This window comes from Phoenix dactylifera, unplaced genomic scaffold (genome assembly GCF_009389715.1).
Source record: "Phoenix dactylifera cultivar Barhee BC4 unplaced genomic scaffold, palm_55x_up_171113_PBpolish2nd_filt_p 000276F, whole genome shotgun sequence".
Taxonomy (NCBI): Eukaryota; Viridiplantae; Streptophyta; class Magnoliopsida; order Arecales; family Arecaceae; genus Phoenix; species Phoenix dactylifera.
In genome coordinates, this window is record NW_024067761.1 from 633131 (window position 1) to 643714 (window position 10584).

The following is a 10584-nucleotide window of genomic DNA, read 5'->3' on the forward strand; positions in this document are numbered from 1 at the left end:
AGGAGGTGTGTTTTTTTAGGTGTATTTTGAAATTCTTTTATAAGTAGGAATTTGTCTTAGATTTCAAGTATATGTTATTTTTTAACGTTTTAAGGATTATGTTTTGGAAAGTTATTGTCGAGTCTGTGGGAGAAAGGGGCCTTTTCTTTTGTATTTTGTACTGCTAAAGCTACAAAAATATTTATCCTCTATAATGCAATAAAATCAAGAAGCTTGTTTCCACTTTCTTTCAGTGTCTTTCATGGTGTGGTGATGTGAAAACTTGAACCCTAGGTCCTTTATTTGTGCTTTAGCAACATTTTGCTTCAAGGTCATACTAACCTGAACATGTTGGTCCAGGTTATCAAGGCTGGTCTTTGCTGTATTCAACTCTTTATGAACTCTTCCTCACAAGAAGAAGCAATGTAACATCTGGAGCATGCCAAGGTATGATTTGCTGCTCTGGAGGTTTAAATTACTATACCAGCTAATGAGTTTATTTACTGCTTAAGCTAAGCAATTATGAAACTATCCGTTCTTCTGTTGATTCTGGATTGGTGAACTTCAAGTTTACTTTCTCCCTTTTCTTTTACCTTGATTTGCATCTGGCAATAGCTTTGAAAAATAAACTTATGTGAGATATTTCTAGCTCGGCAATATAATGGCTTATTTCATAAAGACACCTTTTTTATTGAGAAAGTAAATGATGCCTTATAAAATTTTCAGGACCTATGGTTTGCACCCCCCCCCCCCTCCTTTCCTGCTCTCCATCTGTCTAGCATATACTCCTCGTCCTAGATAACCAAAACTACTTCTAATCAAAACTCACTTTTCGCTTTCCCTTGTATGTCGTATCTATTCGTTAAGATAAGGACAAAAGTAAGGTTGGATTGCAACGCAGTTAAATGGTCTTCTATCAGTTGGCTTTAAACTCTAAACAACATTCTTATCTCCTAGCTTGCAATTGGACATGCTTGTATACTAGCATATATCAAAAGCATGTTTGACAGTAATAATGTCTTGAAGGCCTCAAGAAATATTTCTCCCGAGCATAGCTTGATGCATATCTTTACAGTTCTCTCTTGAAACTTTATGCTTGTTTATGATGTTGTTTCTCTCTCAATACGAAAGTCCTGGCCTGCGTGGTCTGTGGTCATCTAAAGAGTGCTTTCCAGATAGCATCCCGAAGTGGAAGTGCGGTTGATGTTTAATATGTGGCCCATCAGGTTGGTGTTCACCTGATCTTTTTACTTATGCTACAAAAATTCGTATCATAATCTTGTTCCTTTGTTTTCTACAGTTTCACCTGTTGTAACTTGACATTTATCTGACTTCTGTGCTGCTATAATATTGAGCAATTAAGTTGAGAAGCAAATGTTACAATTCAACAGTATTTCTGTATTACTTGGAACTTAGAAATGCATTCGATCCAAGAAAGGAAAAAACTGAGAGAAAATGAATATCGTTCTATGTATGTGGACTGAGATATGGGCTCTGCTATCTGCCATATGAGATATGGGCTCTGTTATCATAAAACTTACATGGAGAGGATAACATTTTCTTTGTCAAAATACTTCTAGTTTATTTTAGAATTTGCAAAATTCCCTGTTCTTCTTCAAAAATACTATATGCCTCTAAGCCTTCTGTATGTTATGATTACTTTGCTGCTATCAGATAAATGAATCGGACTCAATACTAATTGCTTGAGATGGATGGGACTCGAACTTTTTCCTGGCTGACTTCTCATGCAAGATAAAGCTAAATAGTCGCTCTGATTCATCATATAGTGTTACTTAGAAGTGCGTCAGTGTTTTGCATGGCAAATCCCATATTCTTGCAGTTTTACATGATATTACTGCCTCCATTCTTCAAAAGTATTCTGGCATACCTTACTTAAGATGATGATTGTGACTGTGACTAAGTTGTGCATCCTCATACCCACCTTAATTTTTGTGCTTTCCACTAATCAGATAAACATTGGACTCAGCGTTAATTGCTTGAGACATATGGGACCCAAACTTTTCCTTGGCTGACATCTCATGCAAGATAAAGCTAAATGGTCAATCTGAATTCATCATATAGTGTTTCTTGGAAGTGTTCTATAGCATGTCCTATTGGTTAGTGTTTTGCATGGCAAATGCCATATCTCTTAGTTTTACATGATATTACTGCCCTCCACTCTTCAGAAGTATTCTAGCGTATCTTTATTAAGATGATAATTGTGACTAAGTTTTTCATCCCTCATACCCAACTTAATTCTTACGCTTTCCAATAATCTTGCAGGCTTTGCGTGCAAATGCACTACATGTCCTCGACATGTGCAAGCAATGGTTAGCTTAGTATATGTAATTTAGTAACTTTTAAAGATACAAGTGATGAAAGAATAACATGTTGCAGGAAAATTTTTATATGTATATTTTTATTGTAAAATGATGGTGCTTGCCAAGATTGGCCGAACCGGTACCGAGACTTGTACCGGTCGGTGTTCGGTACAGGTCGGTATTGGTTCGAACCTAGTCGAACCAGACGGAATCAGGTTCTGGGCCCCTAGGGGCCGGAACCGTTTTCTACCGTCGAACCGACCCCGTTGGAGAGCAGATCGGCTCGGTTCGGGCTGAACCGGCCGGTTCGGCTTGGTTCAGCTTTCCTTGGTGCTTGCAATAAAATGGTTCTTCCTTTCTTTATGTGAGAACATTGTCTTGTTTCTCAGTTCCAGTTTCTCTACAGATTTTCTATTCCTTGCATGGCTGATCAGTTGTATGGCTTATTGTCGAAACAGGTTATCATATTTTCAGTGGACAGTAGTCATCCAAAGCTTGCCACCAAAACTTACCGGACTTGGAACTGAATAAATGCCACATCAACAAGCAGGCATTGGCAGCCTTAACTCAGCCGATGGATCAACTACCTGGTGTAGGCAACTTATATTGATACAGGAGTATTTTCTCATCGAGTAATCTTGGGAGTTGGCTACTTGGTTTAACAATTCCTTAGAGACTGGTGCTATACTTGCCAGATCAGATCTCTCTCCAATCCCCTATGATCCACATATCCATCTCCATATCCTGCATACCTCAAGAGCCTCCTTCCATCTCGATCTTATTGATCAGCTTATTCATATGCTAGTCTGGAAGCTGTGGTTTATCTGTCAAGCTGCAGAGTCCCAGTTAATTGATATTTGTTATAAATATCTCAATTAAGTGATGACACGGGAACTGTGAGGCTGAAGTTCTCTTACTTGTTCAGCTATTTAAACCGATTGGTTACAACCATGTTTTGATCGACATGTGGCAGGACTGCTGGTCAATTAAAGTCTAGAAAAGGTCTATTTTATTCATATGCACACAGATCTCAGCAACGTTTTAGCTAGAAACATGTCAAAAAGCAAGAGGTGATATGCTTGCAGGAACTGCTAGTTATCCACTCCTCCAGTTGGCAGCTTGACAGCCGACCTTATCCGAGCCACTAGACCGATAAGTTCGGGTAGATGGCTAGGCCATGATTTGTGAAGGGCTGGGCACTTGCAGAGTTGCAGAGGTGTTATATTTTCACTGCTACCGGTAAGAGGAGCGGGGCTCGCTCTTCAGTTCTCTAGATCTACTTTGCTTAGTTCTCAAAATAAATCTGCTTTGGGTTGTGACTACTTAGGCAGGTTGGCCACCTCTTTGCAAGGCAATAGACAGCTTACAGCAACCTCATTCTACATATCTGCCTTGGGTACTTTGCAAGTCTGCCTGGAGTAATTAAGAAATTTCTACACCTTTGTTGCATGGCAGGTTTTTATGGGATGTAAAACAATTCGGACGAGATGCCTTTTGTTTGCTCCACGATCCAAGTTGATTTCTAACAGATTCCAGAAGTACAGGTCCTCTGCAATCCAAGATGCATGAGATTCTTACGGCTGGTTGGATATGTGATGGATTAAACAGAAAATGTTTGGGGTGCTTGACAGTGCACACGAAAAATTTTGAGACCACGTAAAGCTGGCTTGCCGCTCTGTATTCAGAATGCCTGGTTGAATGCTCTGGAGACTGGATTTAGGCCAGTGGCATGTCGTCACATGACAACTTTTCAGAGGACCTGTTTGAATATCTGTAACAACTGGGGTACAAATGAATCCCGGATACAGAAAATAATTCCTTCTCCACTATTTTTGGACACAAACTCTCCTTCCTCATCCCTTGCGCTGGTATCTCCTCTTGCAGCAGCTCAAATAATCATTTTTTTTTAAAAAAAAATCTCGTGACCCTTTCATTCTATTTTCTGATTTGCAGCTCTATGAAAGTGGTCCAATTCTACTTGTACTTGAGTTTTATGGTCGATATGTGTTAAAATATTTGCAGAAGAAAGGGAAAAACAAACAAAAAAATTTAGTACATTTGATATAAGTTGCTATGTGATTTATAAAATCATTCCAACAAGATCATGCTAACAAGAAAAAATAATACCGATCGGCACAGAAATATGCTAACAGAAGAGAATAATACCGAGTAATACTAGATCACGTTAACAAAGAGATATAGATTATTATGTGATCTATAAAATTACGCTATCATCTTTTTTCAAACTTAATATGATATTATAGATGCAACTTGAGTTTGAAAATTAGATCACGAAGGTGCCTAACAACGATAGTCGATATGATAGATTGATGTGTATTAAATAAATATTCCGATCCTCACTCACGTGATCTGTATTTAAGTTATGCTGACGTCATCACGTGAAGGGTTGCGGGTATGTGTGGCACAAGTCGTCATATGGACGCTTGGAACCCGACATGTTCGGTGCACAAGTCGACGGAGGCCCCATGCTCACCCGACTACTCCTTCTCGCTTTGACCGGACATGATGCCCCCCCAACCCACCATGATTCCAACCGTTTTGCGCGGCGCCGCTAACCGTTTTCTCAAACAATATTTCTCCCCTCTCGCCGGAATGGTAATGCAAATGGAAATGCTTCAGCGGCCACGATGGCCAGGGGAAGAGATGGCGACGACGCCTATGAAGCAGCGGGAGGGGGTGAAGCCGGCGGCCGCCATCGGCGTCGGGACCCGCGGCTCAAGGAGCTGGGCATCTCGTGCATGCTCAACATGGAGGTGGGCGCCGTCCTCGCCGTGATCCGGCGCCCCCCGGATCCCATCTCCGGCTTCCTCCCAGGCGGCGCAGACGAGGGAGCCAACCCCCAGCTCCTCCAATCCCTCAAGTCCCTCCGCTCCCTCATCTTCCACCCTCGGCACAGCGAATGGCGCTCCACCGAGCCCTCCGTCTACCTCTCCCCCTTCCTGGACGTCATCCAGAGCGACGAGATCCCCGCCGCCGCCACCGGGCGTCGCCCTCTCCGCCGTCCTCAAGATCCTCCGCCTCAACGTCTACGAGGAGCGCACCCCCGGCGCCCGCGAGGCCATCCACTCCGTCGTGTTCGCCGTCACCAATTGCCGGCTGGAGCGCACCGAGCAGGCTGTCGAGGATGCCGTCCTCATGCGCATCCTCCAGGTGCTGGTAGCCATCGTGCAGTCTCGCGTCTCCGTCCTCCTCACCGACCACGCCGTCTGCACCATCGTCAACACCTACTTCCAGGTGGTCCAGCAGTCGGTCCACCGAGGGGACCTCCTTCAGAGGAGCGCCCGCCATGCCATGCATGAGCTCATCCAGGCCATCTTCTCCCGCCTCCTGGAGATCAAGGTGCCCGAGACCACCGAGAAGATGCTGGAGTACTCGCGAAGGGAGAATTCGGAGCGGGAGATGAAGAGCATGGAGGGGACGCTGAAGGAGGCGATGGAGCTGCTTGTCGAGGTGTTCCAGCGGTTTATGGTGCCTTTGTCGCGGAGCCCGGGCATCCGGACCTTCGGGCTTGTGCTGGGGAGGATGGACACCTGCATGAAAGTCGTCGTATGGACGCTTGGAACCCGACATGTTCGGTGCACAAGTCGACGGAGGCCCCATGTTTACCCGACTACTCCTTCTCGCTTTGACCGGACATGATGCCCCCCAACCCACCATGATTCCAACCATTTTGCGCGGCGCCGCTAACCGTTTTCTCAAACAATATTTCTCCCCTCTCGCCGGAATGGAAATGCAAATGGAAATGCTTCAGCGGCCACGATGGCCAGGGCAAGCGATGGCGACGACGCCTATGAAGCAGCGGGAGGGGGCGAAGCCGGCGGCCGCCACCGGCGTCGGGACCCGCGGCTTAAGAGCTGGGCATCTCGTGCATGCTCAACACGGAGGTGGGCGCCATCCTCGCCGTGATCCGGCGCCCCCCGGATCCCATCTCCGGCTTCCTCCCCGGCGGCGCAGACGAGGGAGCCAACCCCCAGCTCCTCCAATCCCTCAAGTCCCTCCGCTCCCTCATCTTCCACCCTCAGCACAGCGAATGGCGCTCCACCGAGCCCTCCATCTACCTCTCCCCCTTCCTGGACGTCATCCAGAGCGACGAGATCCCCGCCGCCGCCACCGGCGTCGCCCTCTCCGCCGTCCTCAAGATCCTCCGCCTCAATGTCTTCGAGGAACGCACCCCCGGCGCCCGCGAGGCCATCCACTCCGTCGTGTTCGCCATCACCAATTGCCGGCTGGAGCGCACCGAGCAGGCTGCCGAGGACGCCGTCCTCATACGCATCCTCCAGGTGCTGGTAGCCATCGTGCGGTCTCGCATCTCCGTCCTCCTCACCGACCACGCCGTCTGCACCATCGTCAACACCTGCTTCCAGGTGGTCCAGCAGTCGGTCCACCGAGGGGACCTCCTCCAGAGGAGCACCCGCCATGCCATGCATGAGCTCATCCAGGCCATCTTCTCCCGCCCTCCCGGAGATCAAGGTGCCCGAGACCGCCGAGAAGATGCTGGAGTACTCGCGAAGTGTTGCCCAGATAGACAACCCAAGAGGGGGGGGGGGGGGGTGAATTGGGTTTTTAATATAATTTGGCTAATTATGCCAACCCCCACGGAAACTAGCCGTTACTCTGCTTTTTCTGGCCGTTCTGCACACTCTGCGCAGCCTGACAATATGACCGTTGGTGGGTTGGAGTCGACTCGCGCGATCAGGAGTCGACTCGGCTGTAGCAGGAGTCGACTCACGCTTTTCCGGAGTCGACTCGGCAACTGTTCCAAATTTGAATTAAAGTTGCCGTCTTGACTGGGAGTCGACTCGTCTTGACCTGGAGTCGACTCGCCAACTTCTGGAGTTGACCTGGCAATTTTTGGAGTCGGCTCATCCACTGAAGTCCGTGGATCCAAATTTGAATTTTGTCCACTCGAGTCGACTCGACTGTCCTGGGAGTCGACTCGAATCTCAGAGCCCGAACTCTCGATTCTCTGTCGTTTGGCTCATCCAGTCTTGGAGTCGACTCGAACCTCCTTGGAGTCGACTCGGCTCTCAGTTTCCGAAAGTTGGTCTTCTGCCTTTTGACGTGAAGCTTGTCTTGGAGTCGACTCGAGCTGTCTGTGAGTCGACTCGAATCTCAGAGGCAGTAACATGGTCTTCTGTCTGTTGATGGTCGCTCAGTCTCGGAGTCGACTCGTGTACTGCGGGAGTCGACTCGAATCTCAGAGTCCGAAAATTGTTCTCTGACTTTTTCCTTGTGTTCCTCTGAGAGTCGACTCTTACCTTCTTTGGAGTCGACCTGCCAACCATCGGAGTCGACTCGCGTTCCACTGGAGTCGACTCGAATCTCAGAACCGAAAACTGCTCTCTGACTTTTCTGCCTGTGACTGCTTGGAGTCGACTCTTACTTCCCTGGAGTCGACTCGGTGAACATTGGAGTCGACTCGCGCACTTCAGGAGTCGACTCGTTGACAGGTTCTGAGATGAAGCTTTCTGTTCTTCTTTCTGTTCTCAGTCGGAGTCGACTCGTACTAATCTGGAGTCGACTCGAGTCTCAGACTTTGGTTCAGCAGACTTCTTAACTTAACCAATATACTATGAACCAAGTCTAGAGACACTTGGACAGGTTTTTCACTGAAACACTCAATTGAATTCATTAGTAATCACAAGATATACTCAAATGCTTTGAAGCTCATCAAAATCAAATGGGGTTTTAATCAATCACTCCACAATCTCTCCCTTTTTGATGATGACAAAACTTTGAGTATATGTAAAATGACTTGCTCATAAAACAATGAAGTAAAATCCATAAATGAATTCAAATGTCTGATAATTTAATTTATCCAAGTTTGAAAGGAGTGAAACATTAAATTTCGGAGTTAAAGCTCCCCCTTTCATTTGGAATTATATAAGCCTTCATATTATGCAATCAATTGTTTGGCTTATATGTCATTAATGATTTAGCTTGATTAAAATTCAGATTCTCCCCCTCAACATATGCATTCAACTATGTTTTGATTCTCTGAATTTCCTTTTAATGCTTTGAAGTTTTTGAACTGAATTTTATCTTTTTAGAGGGAAATCTGTCAATTTGTTCTTGAGTAGGATTCAGCTAATCTCCGAATATCCCTTGAATAGATTCTGGAGATTACTCCATTAGGAGCCCCAAAAGAGAGATAATGAGCCTCGAGGTACCGAATCCACTTAGAACAAATTTGTGTGTGTTTTTTAAGAGTTTATCGTTATATTTATTTTCATTGATTTCTTTTACATATTTTTTTAATATTTCTCCCCTTTTACATATTTTACCATATTTTATACATATTTCTCCCCCCTTTTTGTCATCATACCAAAAAGGAGGTAATCACACACAATCAATGGCACAATCAACAAATGGCACATCAAATGGCACATAATTGAAGGATAAAATGTCTACTCATTGTATTGATATGAATGTGAATACATTTGAGAATACAATAAGTAAAGCAAAACAAGACAAAACACAAAACATCTATGGCCTCCTCGAGGATGAGGCTCCCCCTCTCGAGGATGCATCTCCTCCTCTGGAGGATGTGGCTCCTTCTCTCGAGGATGTGGCTACTCCTCTCAATCGGTTCTGCTCCATGAGGAGGGTGACTGCATCTGTCACATGGCCAAGCTGTGCGATGATAGACGTGGTGGCTCTGCTATGTTGTAGTGGAGAGCTCTGTCACCGACGCCTGAAGCCCAGTCACCGATGTTTGAAGTGCGTCCAGCTTGTCGATGAGTACATTCGACAAGCGCTCGGCCCCCTCGGTGGTGGTGTGCATGTCACGACCTATCTCCTCTCGCATCTGTTCGAGTGAGGCTCGTGACCTCACTCATGCTGTGGAACTGGGCCTGGACCAAACTCCGGATATTGTAGATCTCTTTCCGTACATGAGCGTCATGTCAGTCACGGCTGTCAAGGAAGGGACCAACTGAGAAGATACGGGTGCAGGAGTGGGAAGCAGGCACCGCACCTCGGAGCTCCCGAAGCAGCTCGTCCCTCAGATCTCGGACGATCTCCTGCCGCAGCTCCCGGAGCTGCTCTGGATCAATCCGAACCTCCATAGATGGTGTAGCTGAGGAGGAAGGTCCGGCAAAGGTGGTAGGAGCAGGAGGAGTGGATGGGAGGTCTGGATGGTCTGGAAGGTTGGGTAGTCTGAATCTGGCTCAAGGACTGGATGATGGTCTGGTGGTCTGAGTAGTGAGAGTAGACTTCCTAACCCAGATCCCTTCTCTCTTCCGAAATCCCATCCTGTGCATAGTCCCCGTACACAAGCGATCAGTCCATCGCAAGGCACGAGAGGGTTCCCTCTCAGGAATGGAATCTCGTACTGCCTAAAAAGAAGAGTGAATAACATCCCGTATGGGAGTGAGAGCCTAGGTCTATCTAGGGGCTCACACATATACCTATAAATGAGCTTTGGGAAGTTGATCGGGGGTGTCCTGAAGGATATAAGACATAATAGCTAAGTTCCCTCTCATTCACAAAATCAAATCTCCTGTCTTAGGGAAGATGGACCTGGACAGAATTGGCTCAAAAGGATTCTCACTTCAATAGGAAGTGAGCTAGCAGATACCTCATCTAGGGAGGACTGAGGTGGATGCCCTAAAGACGACCGTAAGGGCCGCAACTCTATCCTCAGGGTGTGCGGGAGCCACCCCTACTAATGGAAGGTGAAGGATATGGGCAATGAGGTCCTCTGTGACACGCAACGGGACACCTACTACCGTCCTCGATACCTCCATCTTCCGATGGACGGTACATAGTAAAACTCTTGAACTAGGCCAGGATAGGTGGGAAGGTCCAAGGTGAGGAAGTACTCTAGGCCCTGGGCTCTAAGCCTATCGCCTATGGTGAACCCCTCCCGGGAGAGATAGTCGAAATCGACAAACCTCCCGGAGGTGACGGCCTTCCCGGCCAACGGCCTAACGAGAACCACCCTAGGCGGGGACCGATCCGGAGGTGGTTGCCTCGCGGGATCGTGCCGTGCCTTGGAGCGTCACTCGGGACCGGCCTCGGGACGGGACCTCTTCCTAACGACGGTCTTACGAGGCATCTTGACTTAAACGGGAAGAAAAATACCTAAGAGGACGGTGAAGAACCGACAGAGGAAGCTCGGACGGACCGGAAATGACCTAGGAACGGACGGAAACTCAATGTCCGGCGAAGAATCGACGGGAAAAGGGCTTGGAGACGATCGGGGATGACCTAGGAGTCGGCTCTAGGGCTTTGTGAACAGTGGCGGCTTGAGGAAAAGTGT

The 10584-nt window shown here is 47.0% G+C and overlaps 1 long non-coding RNA gene across 1 annotated transcript; it reads left to right on the forward strand.

The window, feature by feature from the left end:
- Positions 1–2559: 2559 nt before the first annotated feature.
- Positions 2560–4357, forward strand: LOC113461129. Its single transcript, XR_005507777.1, has 2 exons — positions 2560–2664; positions 2759–4357. It is a non-coding gene; the product is annotated as an uncharacterized LOC113461129 (long non-coding RNA).
- The last annotated feature ends 6227 nt before the right edge of the window (positions 4358–10584 follow it).